The sequence below is a fragment of the Dendropsophus ebraccatus genome, chromosome 15, assembly GCF_027789765.1.
Source record: "Dendropsophus ebraccatus isolate aDenEbr1 chromosome 15, aDenEbr1.pat, whole genome shotgun sequence".
Lineage (NCBI taxonomy): Eukaryota > Metazoa > Chordata > Amphibia > Anura > Hylidae > Dendropsophus > Dendropsophus ebraccatus.
In genome coordinates this window covers 69,809,955-69,820,303 of record NC_091468.1, presented here as the reverse complement: position 1 = coordinate 69,820,303, position 10,349 = coordinate 69,809,955, and positions in this window count along the sequence as shown.

Below are 10,349 nucleotides of genomic sequence, written 5' to 3'. Positions count from 1 at the left end.
CAGTAGTGTTGCGTGTTTGGCAGCGTTTCCTGAACAGTTCGGCTTTTGCACTCAACACTTCTTGTCCACAGTTTTCAGCAGTGGATACCTGCGCTCTGAGACTCCGATTGTATCCTAGAGTAGAGCGACTCGTGCAGTTGGCGTAATGTAATCCTATTGACTTACATTGATGAGCACAGTCTGACTGTGGACTGTAATACATGTCTGTCTGCCATCTTGGCTCCCAAGTAAATCCAGGGAGAGCCGGAGTCTCTGAGCCCCGACTCCCATCACTGAAGTAGCAGATGATTTCTGGAACTGGACGAACGCTTTGTTGTTGCTAGTGAATATGAGGGTTATGTGTGTTTGTTTTTTTTTTACTTTAACATGGCCGTCTCTTCCTCCTCCATTCATGGTAGAACTGTGGAGTGAACACTAACAAGTACTGTGCTTTTTCTACTAGATCAGGGATTTTGCATGACATTTTACACCAGGGTCTTAAGTCTTTTTTTATTTTATATACACTTCTTGTCTACTATGATTTGTAGTGGAGCTGGTCGTACACAGTACCAGCCTTATCACTTAGGACCTGTTTCTATATCAATGAGACATCTAGATAATAATTAGTACAGATATGTGTGTAGGAACCAAGCAGGACGTCAGGGCAATTGTTCATGTAGCGACAACCTGAGCGGACACTAAACTGACTGACCAGTCTCCGCTTGTGCCATTGTGTAATGTGCAGGGATCACATTGATATGCCAGGAGAAGATGCTGGAACGGAATAAGCATTCTCAAAGTACTGAATATACAGGAGACTGCCCCCTGCTGGTCATCTTGCTGTAATCACATAAGGTCTCTCCAGCTTCTCTCAATGTCCTGAGCATTGTGGTTTGATAGAGCCCGGCACATCCCCGCAGCCTGGCACACTGAAGATTCTCACCTGACACATCTATCATAGGCTGCATGGAGTTTTGCTCAGGAAAGTATCTATAGAATAATGAATTAGCTTTGGATTGTAAAAATCCAGGACATACATCTCAGCTAACCTAGTTATACTTGTAGGGCTCCACACGTTGATATATTTTTGCAAAGACATTCAATAAAGTCACTCTGTACCCACAATCTGTACCCCCCAGCTGCCATTTTTAAGTTTTTTCCTCTTTAGAAGGGTACTCCAGGCTGGGCTCATTTTCATTGTACGGCCGGGGAGGGGGCTGATATTGAAGCTGCTGGTCACTTACCTCCCCGTTTCCTGCGCCGGGTCCCAGATTGTGCAGCCCTGTTCTCCCGGCTGCTTTCTGGTCTGAGCTGCGGCTTGTGACGTGACGTCTCATGGCAGCTCAGCTATTCAGCGGCCAAAGCGGGACCCCGCTACAACCGCTGAATGGCTGAGCTACCTTGACATGTCACGTCACAAGCCGCAGCTCAGACCAGGAATCGGCAGCCGGACAGGAGAACGGGGCAGCGTGGGGAGGTAAGCAATCAGTTACTTCTATATCTGCCCCCTCCCTGGCCTGGAGTACCCCTTTATCTTGGCAAGTCCTACAAGTATAACTATTATTAGTATTGATTGGAATATTCCTTAATTGTTGCTGTGAATTAGCTCCACTGATTTACAGTGCGGCAGAAATAGGAGCTTCAGTCGTTTCCTGTGGCAGGTCTGTGTAATGTGAACATTGGCCAAAATACAAAAAAATCTAACTTAAAAGGGGAAAATATTGATTCTTAACTATTTCTATAGCCACACGAAAACTGACATTCTAATCTTCAGAATGCACTGATGCTTATAGTGATGCTGCTCCTCTGAGATCTGTATATAAAAATACATTCTGCATCCCATAGAAGTCAAAGGGAGGATTCAATAAATCAATATAGGTAAATCAATCCCCCAATGGTGAACATTACTCATCATGAGATTTTCCTGGAATAATCACCCATATTTATCAAAGTGTGTAAAATACAAAGTGGTGTGAGCGCCCAATGTTAGTATAGTGCCACCTGCTGGTTGTTTTCAGTAGTGTTACTAGTCCATCTCTGTAAATGTCACAGAAAATACTAAGTAGAGATGAGCCAATTTATAGTGTTACCGAAGCGCTTTGTTAGCCTATCAGCCGGCTGCCTTTGAACTCTGTGCTTCTCTTCTCCAGGTGCTGGTAAAAGCTGGATCCAGTTCTGGGAAACTAGGAGAGGTTTCCCAGGACTGGATCCAGCTCTTCCAGGCACCCGGAGAGAAGCAGCATAAACACTAACAAAGCGCTTTGGTAACACTGTAAATTCGCTCATCTCTAATACTAAACAAGATCAACTGCAATGACTTCCTCTGCCAAGATCCTGGAAAAGATCCTGAAGCTTTAAAGGCATCTGGATCACCAGACAAGGCAGAGATGAGATGGACTGAGCATGTGCGACCTCCTCAGCACTTACCGTAGTGGACACAATAAAGCCATTACAACAAAATGTTGGGTTGGGCTGTACTAACATTGGGACAGATTTATCAAAGTGTGTAAAATACTGATGGAGGGATACAGTGAGAGAAGAGCCAGGGTTATGCCTACCTTCCCTGGTGAATTATAGGAGATGGACTGGCTAACCTGGGGCTCTTGCCATGTTGGGGAACTCCCCTTGGCCACTTAACATATTAACAAACGGGCTCCTGACAGGTCAGTTTTATAGATGCATTGTTCTCCTTCAAATTATATACAGATCAGTCCATACACAATAATTTGCCATCATGTTCCAGGGCCCTAGTACCAAAATTTTACAGTCCTATAAAATGTCCCACATATTCAGAATCTAGTAGAATTTCATTTAGGGTTACACTGTGACTCCAGCCTTACACTGTGACTCCAGGTGTTGTCCCCCCCCCCCCCCCACCCCCCTCACAAATAAAAAATGTTTTAAATCAACTGGTGCCAGAGATCTGTAATTTACTTCTATTAAAAAATATCAAGTCTTCCAGTACTTATCAGCAGCTGTATGTCCTGCAGGAAGTTGTGTATTCTCTCTTGTCTGGAGAGCAGGAGAAGTTGTCTATGAGGATTTGCTACTGGTCTGGACAGTTTCTGACATGGACAGAGGTGGCAGAAGAGAGCACTGTGCCAGACTAGAGAGGATACACCACTTCCTGCAGGACATTCAGCAGCCGATTAGTACTGGAAGACTGAAAATTTTTAAATAGAAGTTAATTACGAATTTCTGGCACCAGTTGATTTGAAAGTTTCTTTTTTTGTTTACTGCCCCTTTAAGGCTCTGTCTGCATAATGTTTGAGAATGTCCAGCAAGGTATTTATTCCTTTAATTTGCTGAATGCATTCCAACCAGAAACAGGAAAACGTGGTGTGAACAGAGCCTGACACCTATTAAGTTACAGCTGCAGTCACACTATACTTTCCTGTTGCAAAACTACAGTTTCCATCATGCCTGGACAGCCGAAGCTTCGGCACAGTATCGCCCAGTACTTGGTGTTATCATGAACTAATGGTCTAAAGACAGACGGTCAGTTTCTGTTGGATAGGACATAGTCTTGGCGTACGGAGCTTGTTTTCTGTGGGTGGTAGTCGGTGACTACAGTAGCAGCTTATACGTGACTATAGACAGGAGGAGGTTTACATTTTTCTGAATCTTTGGCTACTGGTTGTTGAAGGGAGCAATATTTTAATGTTTAATTTCTATAACTCTTGTGATAGCTCCTCAAACACTACACTCATAGCGCTAAAGGGGTTCTCCAGCACTACAGAGCAAGACCTGGTAGATAAAGAAGGGGCAGTCGACTCTTCAATCAGCTGATTAATAGGGGTTAAAATACTGGCATCTCTACCAATGTGTTAGTTATTACAAATGTGGCCACCTTAAAGGGGTTATCCAGCACTACAAAAACATGGCCACTTTCTTCCAGAAACAGCACCGCTCTTGTCTCCAGTTCAGGCATGGTTTGCAATTAAAGGAGAAGTCTGGCAGCTGGGTTGTGATGTGCACAGCATGGGCACGAGGTCCGGTAAGTATACGTTCTTTAATCCCCCCCTTCTGACTTCTCCTTTAAGCTCCATTCACTTCAATGGAACCGAGTTGCAAAATCTGCACCCAAACTGGAGATGATAGGTGCTGTCTCTGGAAGAAAGTGGCCATGTTTTTCTAGCGCTGGAGAACCCCTCTAAGGGTACTTCATACAGAACAGGTCTAATACCGAAAATCTATACAACATTGTGTGAATTCGCAGCTGCTGATATTGTGGTGCAGATGATCTGATCTGTGTGGTTGTTACAGACCATGCGAACGAGGGAATAAGGCCTAAGTGCTGCCTTTATTTTTTGTATGGAAAGATGTATGTTGCATGTTCCATTTTCTTTATTTAAGATATGCAAAGAACATTACTGTAACTAAAGATGAGCAAATCGCCCGTGTAAATGAAGCAAAGTGCTTTGATCGACAAGCCATTTATCAGCCGACTGTCTTTCTCTGTTCCACTCCTCTATAGGTGCCGGGAAAAGCTGGACCCAGTCCTGGAAAACTTCGCCCAGTTTCCCAGGACTGGATCAAACTTTCCCGATACCTGGGGAGGAGCGGAACAGAGTTGAGAGACAGCGGCTGATAAATGGCTTGCCGATCAAAGCCCTTTGCTTCATTTACACGGGCGATTCGCTCATCTCTAGCTGTAACGTTCAGTGATATTTGCTTGAATAGAGCTGTTAATGGTTTAATAGGGGTAAGGTGTATGATGATGATGATCACACATAACAGTAAGTGTACATTTAATTAGCGTTATTTTGCCGCAATTCTGTCAAAATTGTGGCAAAATCATCAATGTTTTATCACGAAATAGCAAATTTGAGGCGTAATGGCGCTAATTAACGCTTATTAAACAGGCATGAGGCTTGTATAGAAAGCATTGTCCACATGAGGGGATATGCACACCCTAATGCATATGCATAACTTGCTGCAGATTCTGCTGCTTGTCCCTACGCACTCCCGCTTCATTCTCTGGTCCGTCCGCCCAAAGAATGGACGTGTAAATTCTTTGGTTGGACGGCGGAACCCGCATGACCATGGAGTCTATTAGACAGGTGGAGAGTCAATCGGGAGAACATTATGTGATTTCCGTAGTGTGCATATACCCTTAGGGCAGGTTCAGGCTACGGAATTCTTGCTAGAACACGCTCACGGCCGCGCACCTTTCCGCCGGCTCCATAGACACCATTTTATGGGCTGGCTAATTCCGCTATCCGTCGAAAGAATTGACGGATTTTATCTGCGCAAATTCCGTAGTCTGAACCCGCCCTTAGTGAGTAGTCGTGGACTGATGCTATACGATATTAGCTGCTGGGGTGGCTTTGTGGGGTGGGGTGCTGCCTATTCCCACATGGATCTGGCTATATAATCTCTGTTTTTGAGCAGCCAAGATTCACAATGTAAGTTTCCCAGTGGTTTATTTGCCTCTTCTTGCTCCATGGAAACCACAGCGTCGGCCATCTGTCACGCGCCATTATGTCATCGTCCATGTAATGGGGGGGGGGGGTCCGCATTGGCTCCTTTACTTTTCCCCCTCTTCATATTTTCCTTCTCATTTCCTCTAACTCTTACCTAAGTGTTTCCATCTTGTCACCAGTGAACCATGTTATTCCATCTTTAATACCATCTATAAACTTTTCTTAGGTTTTGTAACTTTTTGTAATGTTTTGGCTGTCTCTATGAACACTGCTCAGCCATGCCTGGTTCCTATCTATGTGGCCGGCAGAGAGTTTTTTGTTTATTTTTGGTCAGGTTATTTATTGCACTTTTTTTTTCTTCCTTATGTTTGGTTCACATATGTAGCATTTCATTCTCTTATTCTTCCCCCCACACATAACCCAGTGCACTAATGTGTTTATACAACTATAACATAGCTTTAGCACTCATATACACGCCTTTATATTACCATTTGTGGTGTTGTGTTGTCGTTTTTTAATGCAATTTTTATTTATTGGATTATCTACCAAAGGACAATATTTTTTTCAAGGCTTGGCAGACATGTTTAACTTCTTTTGTTATGTTCAGTACAAATGTGCAGGGTATCATAATATAGCTTTTCTGACAAACGCATGACGTATCCTTACTGGGATGCATATTATACCAGTTTACATTTATATAGGCTAAGAGGGATGTTCACACTTACAGGATATCAAATCTGCAGCAGATCCTGTACATGTCTTTGTACCCTTAACACACGTAAGGCTCTGTTCACACTATGTTTCTTTCATCTGTTTTTAGAAAGAAAAAAAAAAGTAGAAAAAAACGATGTATTTGTGTGTATCTGTTTTGTATTGTTTTTGTTTTTCTATTGACTTACATTATAAAAAACAGGATCAAAACGCATCTATTTTTTCTAATGTAAACAATAATGTGGTTGCCCACGTTTCTGTGTTCATTAAAAAAAACGGATGTGTTTTGATCCTTTGTTTTTTGTATGGATCTTTTTTTTTCTTTTATAGTGCATCCGTCTTTACGTCCGTGTTTTGCAAAAACAGATGGAAAAAAAATTGTGAACCCAGCCTTATAGCAACTTTAGGTTATGTTCACACACCATCAAAATGAAGAACACTTTTGACGGACCTACGTCATGTAATGACAAATAACGGCCATTATAAAAAAAATAACAGCCGTTTGTTGTCATTGTTGTCAAAAAAAAATCAGCCATCATTTTGATGGTGTGTGAACGTAGCCTTAGGCTGTGTATCCATGTATGTGTTTGGACTGTGAAGCAAATGGCATGGAAACCATACCCCCCTCGGTTCTCCCCCAATAGCTGCATGACTTTGCCGGGATAATCGGCAACATTGTGCGGCTATCGGGAGAACTTCAAGTGTTTTAGGCTCCATTTATGTAAGGTTTTTAATGCAATTTTTTCAAAAGCAAAGCCAGGAACAGCTGATAAATGGAGAACGTGTATGTAAGGGAAAGACTCAGACTTCTCTTTTTATAATCCTTACTTGGATTTGGCTTTTCTAAGGCTATATTCACACAGCGTATGAAAAACGGCTGTTGTTTGGCACTCAAAAACAAAGGCCATTGTTGCACTGACACTTGATTTCAGTGCAGAACGGCTGGAAATAATTGACACATCACATGTTCAATATATTGTGTGAATGACGGCCGCTGTTTGCATTGGTTTCAATGCAACATATTTTTTATGACAAGAAAACCATTCTTGTAATAAAAAATATGTTGTGTGAACATAGCTGAAAACTGCGATAAAAAACCCTGAGCATAAGAACGTTCCTTTACATACAGATTATCTGTGTGTGTGATTATATTTGAAGCCAAAGCCAGGAATGGATTTGAAAAGAGGAGGAATCTCAGTCTTTCCTTTATGACCGGTTCTCTGTTTATAGTCTGTTCCTGGCTTTGGCTTCAATGATCTGTCAGATAATCTGTCTGTGTAAAGGCACCCTTATATTCACTGCCAAATGAATCTGCACGTTTGCTCTGGCTATGATCAGGACTATGACGGTGCGCTAGGTTGGTGCTTCTCCCAGTGCAGGAAGTAGCCATTTCCCAGGCCTGGTATTTCATTGCATTTGTATTTTTTAGCTTCATGAAATCAGTGAATCCAACACTTTGAATTGTTTAGTATTCTCTAATGTTGACATCAATTAATGTATCAATTGTGCCTCCTATTACTATTGGTGAGGGATATAAATGATAATGTCTAGAGTTTTATGTGTTACCGTCCCGTTAGCATTGTTATTTTGTGTTCTATTTTAGCATCTTACGTCCCATTACACTCAGGATACAAGTTATATCGGTCATTTATGAGGGATTATCTGGGAAGCTGGACCGGTCATACCTGTTCTGCCTCCTGGCAGCATCGTGTGCAACGTCTAGTAGCTGCCTGATGTGACTGCAGCATGGACGTGCATGCCCCTTGCCAAGATAAATGGGAAGAGGAATGACCTCTGACCTCTCCTGCTCCCCAGACAACCCCTTTTAATGTCTGTGATTACTACATGTTGGTAAAGCGAGCCTAAGGACTTCTGTTTTGTGTATATTTGGAAAGTAGAAATGTCCATGTTTGTTCTGTAGAAAGGGCTGTATGTCATAAAGTCCATGATGTTGAATGAATAGGAAGTGGTCAAGGTGATGTGAGACTATTAGATAAAAGTATGTGTGGCATATTGGGAGCTTTGAAGATACTGCTTGCAACATAGACAATCGGATATTTACTAGAGATGGGCGAAACTCGAACGCCTGGGTCCCTCCAAACCTGAGCGTGCGGCATTTGATTACCAGTGGCTGAAGATGTTGGATGCAGCTCTGCCTGGAACACATGGATACAGCCGTAAGTCATATCCATGTTTTCCAGGACTCCCCAAGGCTATGTTCACACTTTGTAGAAACAGCGGCCATTTCACGTGAATAGCCGATGTTTAGTGCTACCTATTGCTCGAATTAAAGGGATTATCCAGCGCTACAAAAACATGGCCACTTTTCCCCCTCTCTTGTCTCCGATTCAGGTGCAGTTTGCAATTAAGATCCATTTACTTCAATGAAACTGAGTTTCAAAACCCCGCCCAAACCGGGGACAACAGTAGGGGGAAAGTGGCCATGTTTTTGTAGCACTGGATAACCCCTTTAATTGCAAACTGCACCTAAACTGGAGACAAGAGTCATGTTGTCTCTGTAAGAAAGTGGCCATGTTTTTGTAGCACTGGATAACCCCTTTAATGATCATGTTTATTCATTCCAGCTGTAGGTAACATTAAACAACGGCTATTCACACGGACGGCCATTGTTTCTACAGAGTGTGAACATAGCCTAAAGCTGCATCCAACTTTTCCAGCCACCGGTTTAGAGGCACCCATGCTTCACGGTTCGCTCATCTCTATTATTTACTATTTTTATTTCAGTATTACAATATAATCAGACCGTCCTTCCATCCAGATGACAATTGTTCACCTGCATTGAAGACTTGTGACTTTCTCGCTCTTAGGATTGTTGGATTGGGTGAAGCAGGCGTTTTACAGGTCCTGATCACCAACGACACTGCCATGTGTAGCCTATGAAATATCGTATGCTACCGTAGGTTTACAGCTGTTACATTTTTACAGTAAGAATTTGTGTTTCGCTCGAAGTATTCAGCCCGTTTCCTAAGCATGGGTTTTATTTGGTGTTTGATCTTCTGTAGTTTTTTTTTAGTGCTGTTTTATTTTACATGCTACATTTGTTATCTTTGTTACTATTAGGCCAGGGCAATACTGCCATTTTTTGTAGCGATGCTAGACTGATTTTAACTAGAGATGAGCGAACGTACTGTAACTTACTTTTAACTATTCAATGACTGCTGCGCTCTGTAAGCTCAGTGTGGATCGCCGACTGCAGCCATAGCCTGATCAGTCATGTGGCACTACGCTATGTCGCAGTATAGCCCTGGCCAGTTGTCCATTCAAAGAAGCCATAGTAAGGGAGATATTCTCATAAGGCAGATCTGCCACAAACCTTTCTATGACCAAAAATCTGTTTATCTGAATGGGATTCTTTGGGCAGCAAGCTTTATTAAGGGCCTGTCAGGTGTTTGTGCAACAGATCTGTTTCATGTGAATTCTCCCCAAAAGTAACTATTTTGGGTGCGCTACAACAATCGTCCGATGTTCTTTATGATTAGGGATAACTAAAGGTTTGTTCTGTTAATAAAGGCTTATTCACTATAAAGGGAAAAGTAAACTTTCAGTTCCATGTTTGCTGATATTGAATGGAACTATATAGTTTTTTGCATTCTGTAATTATGTTCGTACAACATATGGGCAGCGGCCATTGTTGCAGTGAAAATTGCATTGAAATCAATGCAAAACAGATGGAAATAATTGATTCAAACACTTTCCTCCCTCTCAGCATCATACTGGTACACAATGCCGAGCGGGGAAGGAGTCCATTACAGGGCTTCCCCGTCCGTAGGGTCCGTGGTTTGTGTAATGTTGGAATAAGCCCTTAGGATAATGTTACTGATTGAGGATTAGGATTTTTGTTGCTTGGAGTAAAAGACGTATATTGCACCAAAACTGCATTATGTGAACAAGTGCTACAGCTGAGCGGACACTGAGCGGTACCGTGCAATGTAAACTGCCATGCAGCAAAAACTTTTTACCGTTTTATCGCAGACAGGCATGTTTTTTTTTTCATGCAGTAATTGGATGCAAGGTTACTAAGGGAAACAGTGTTTCATGTGTAAAAGTTGAAAAAACAATGCAAAACGATAGCGTTTCTCAGTAAATCGTGCAGCACACCGGTTACCTGCAATCCCACCCTTATTTATGTGTTTACAATGTATTCTCTTTTCTTGTTGTTTCTTTCACATTGAGATTTCTTTAATGTTTTCAGTCATGGCTTTATCACCTGTT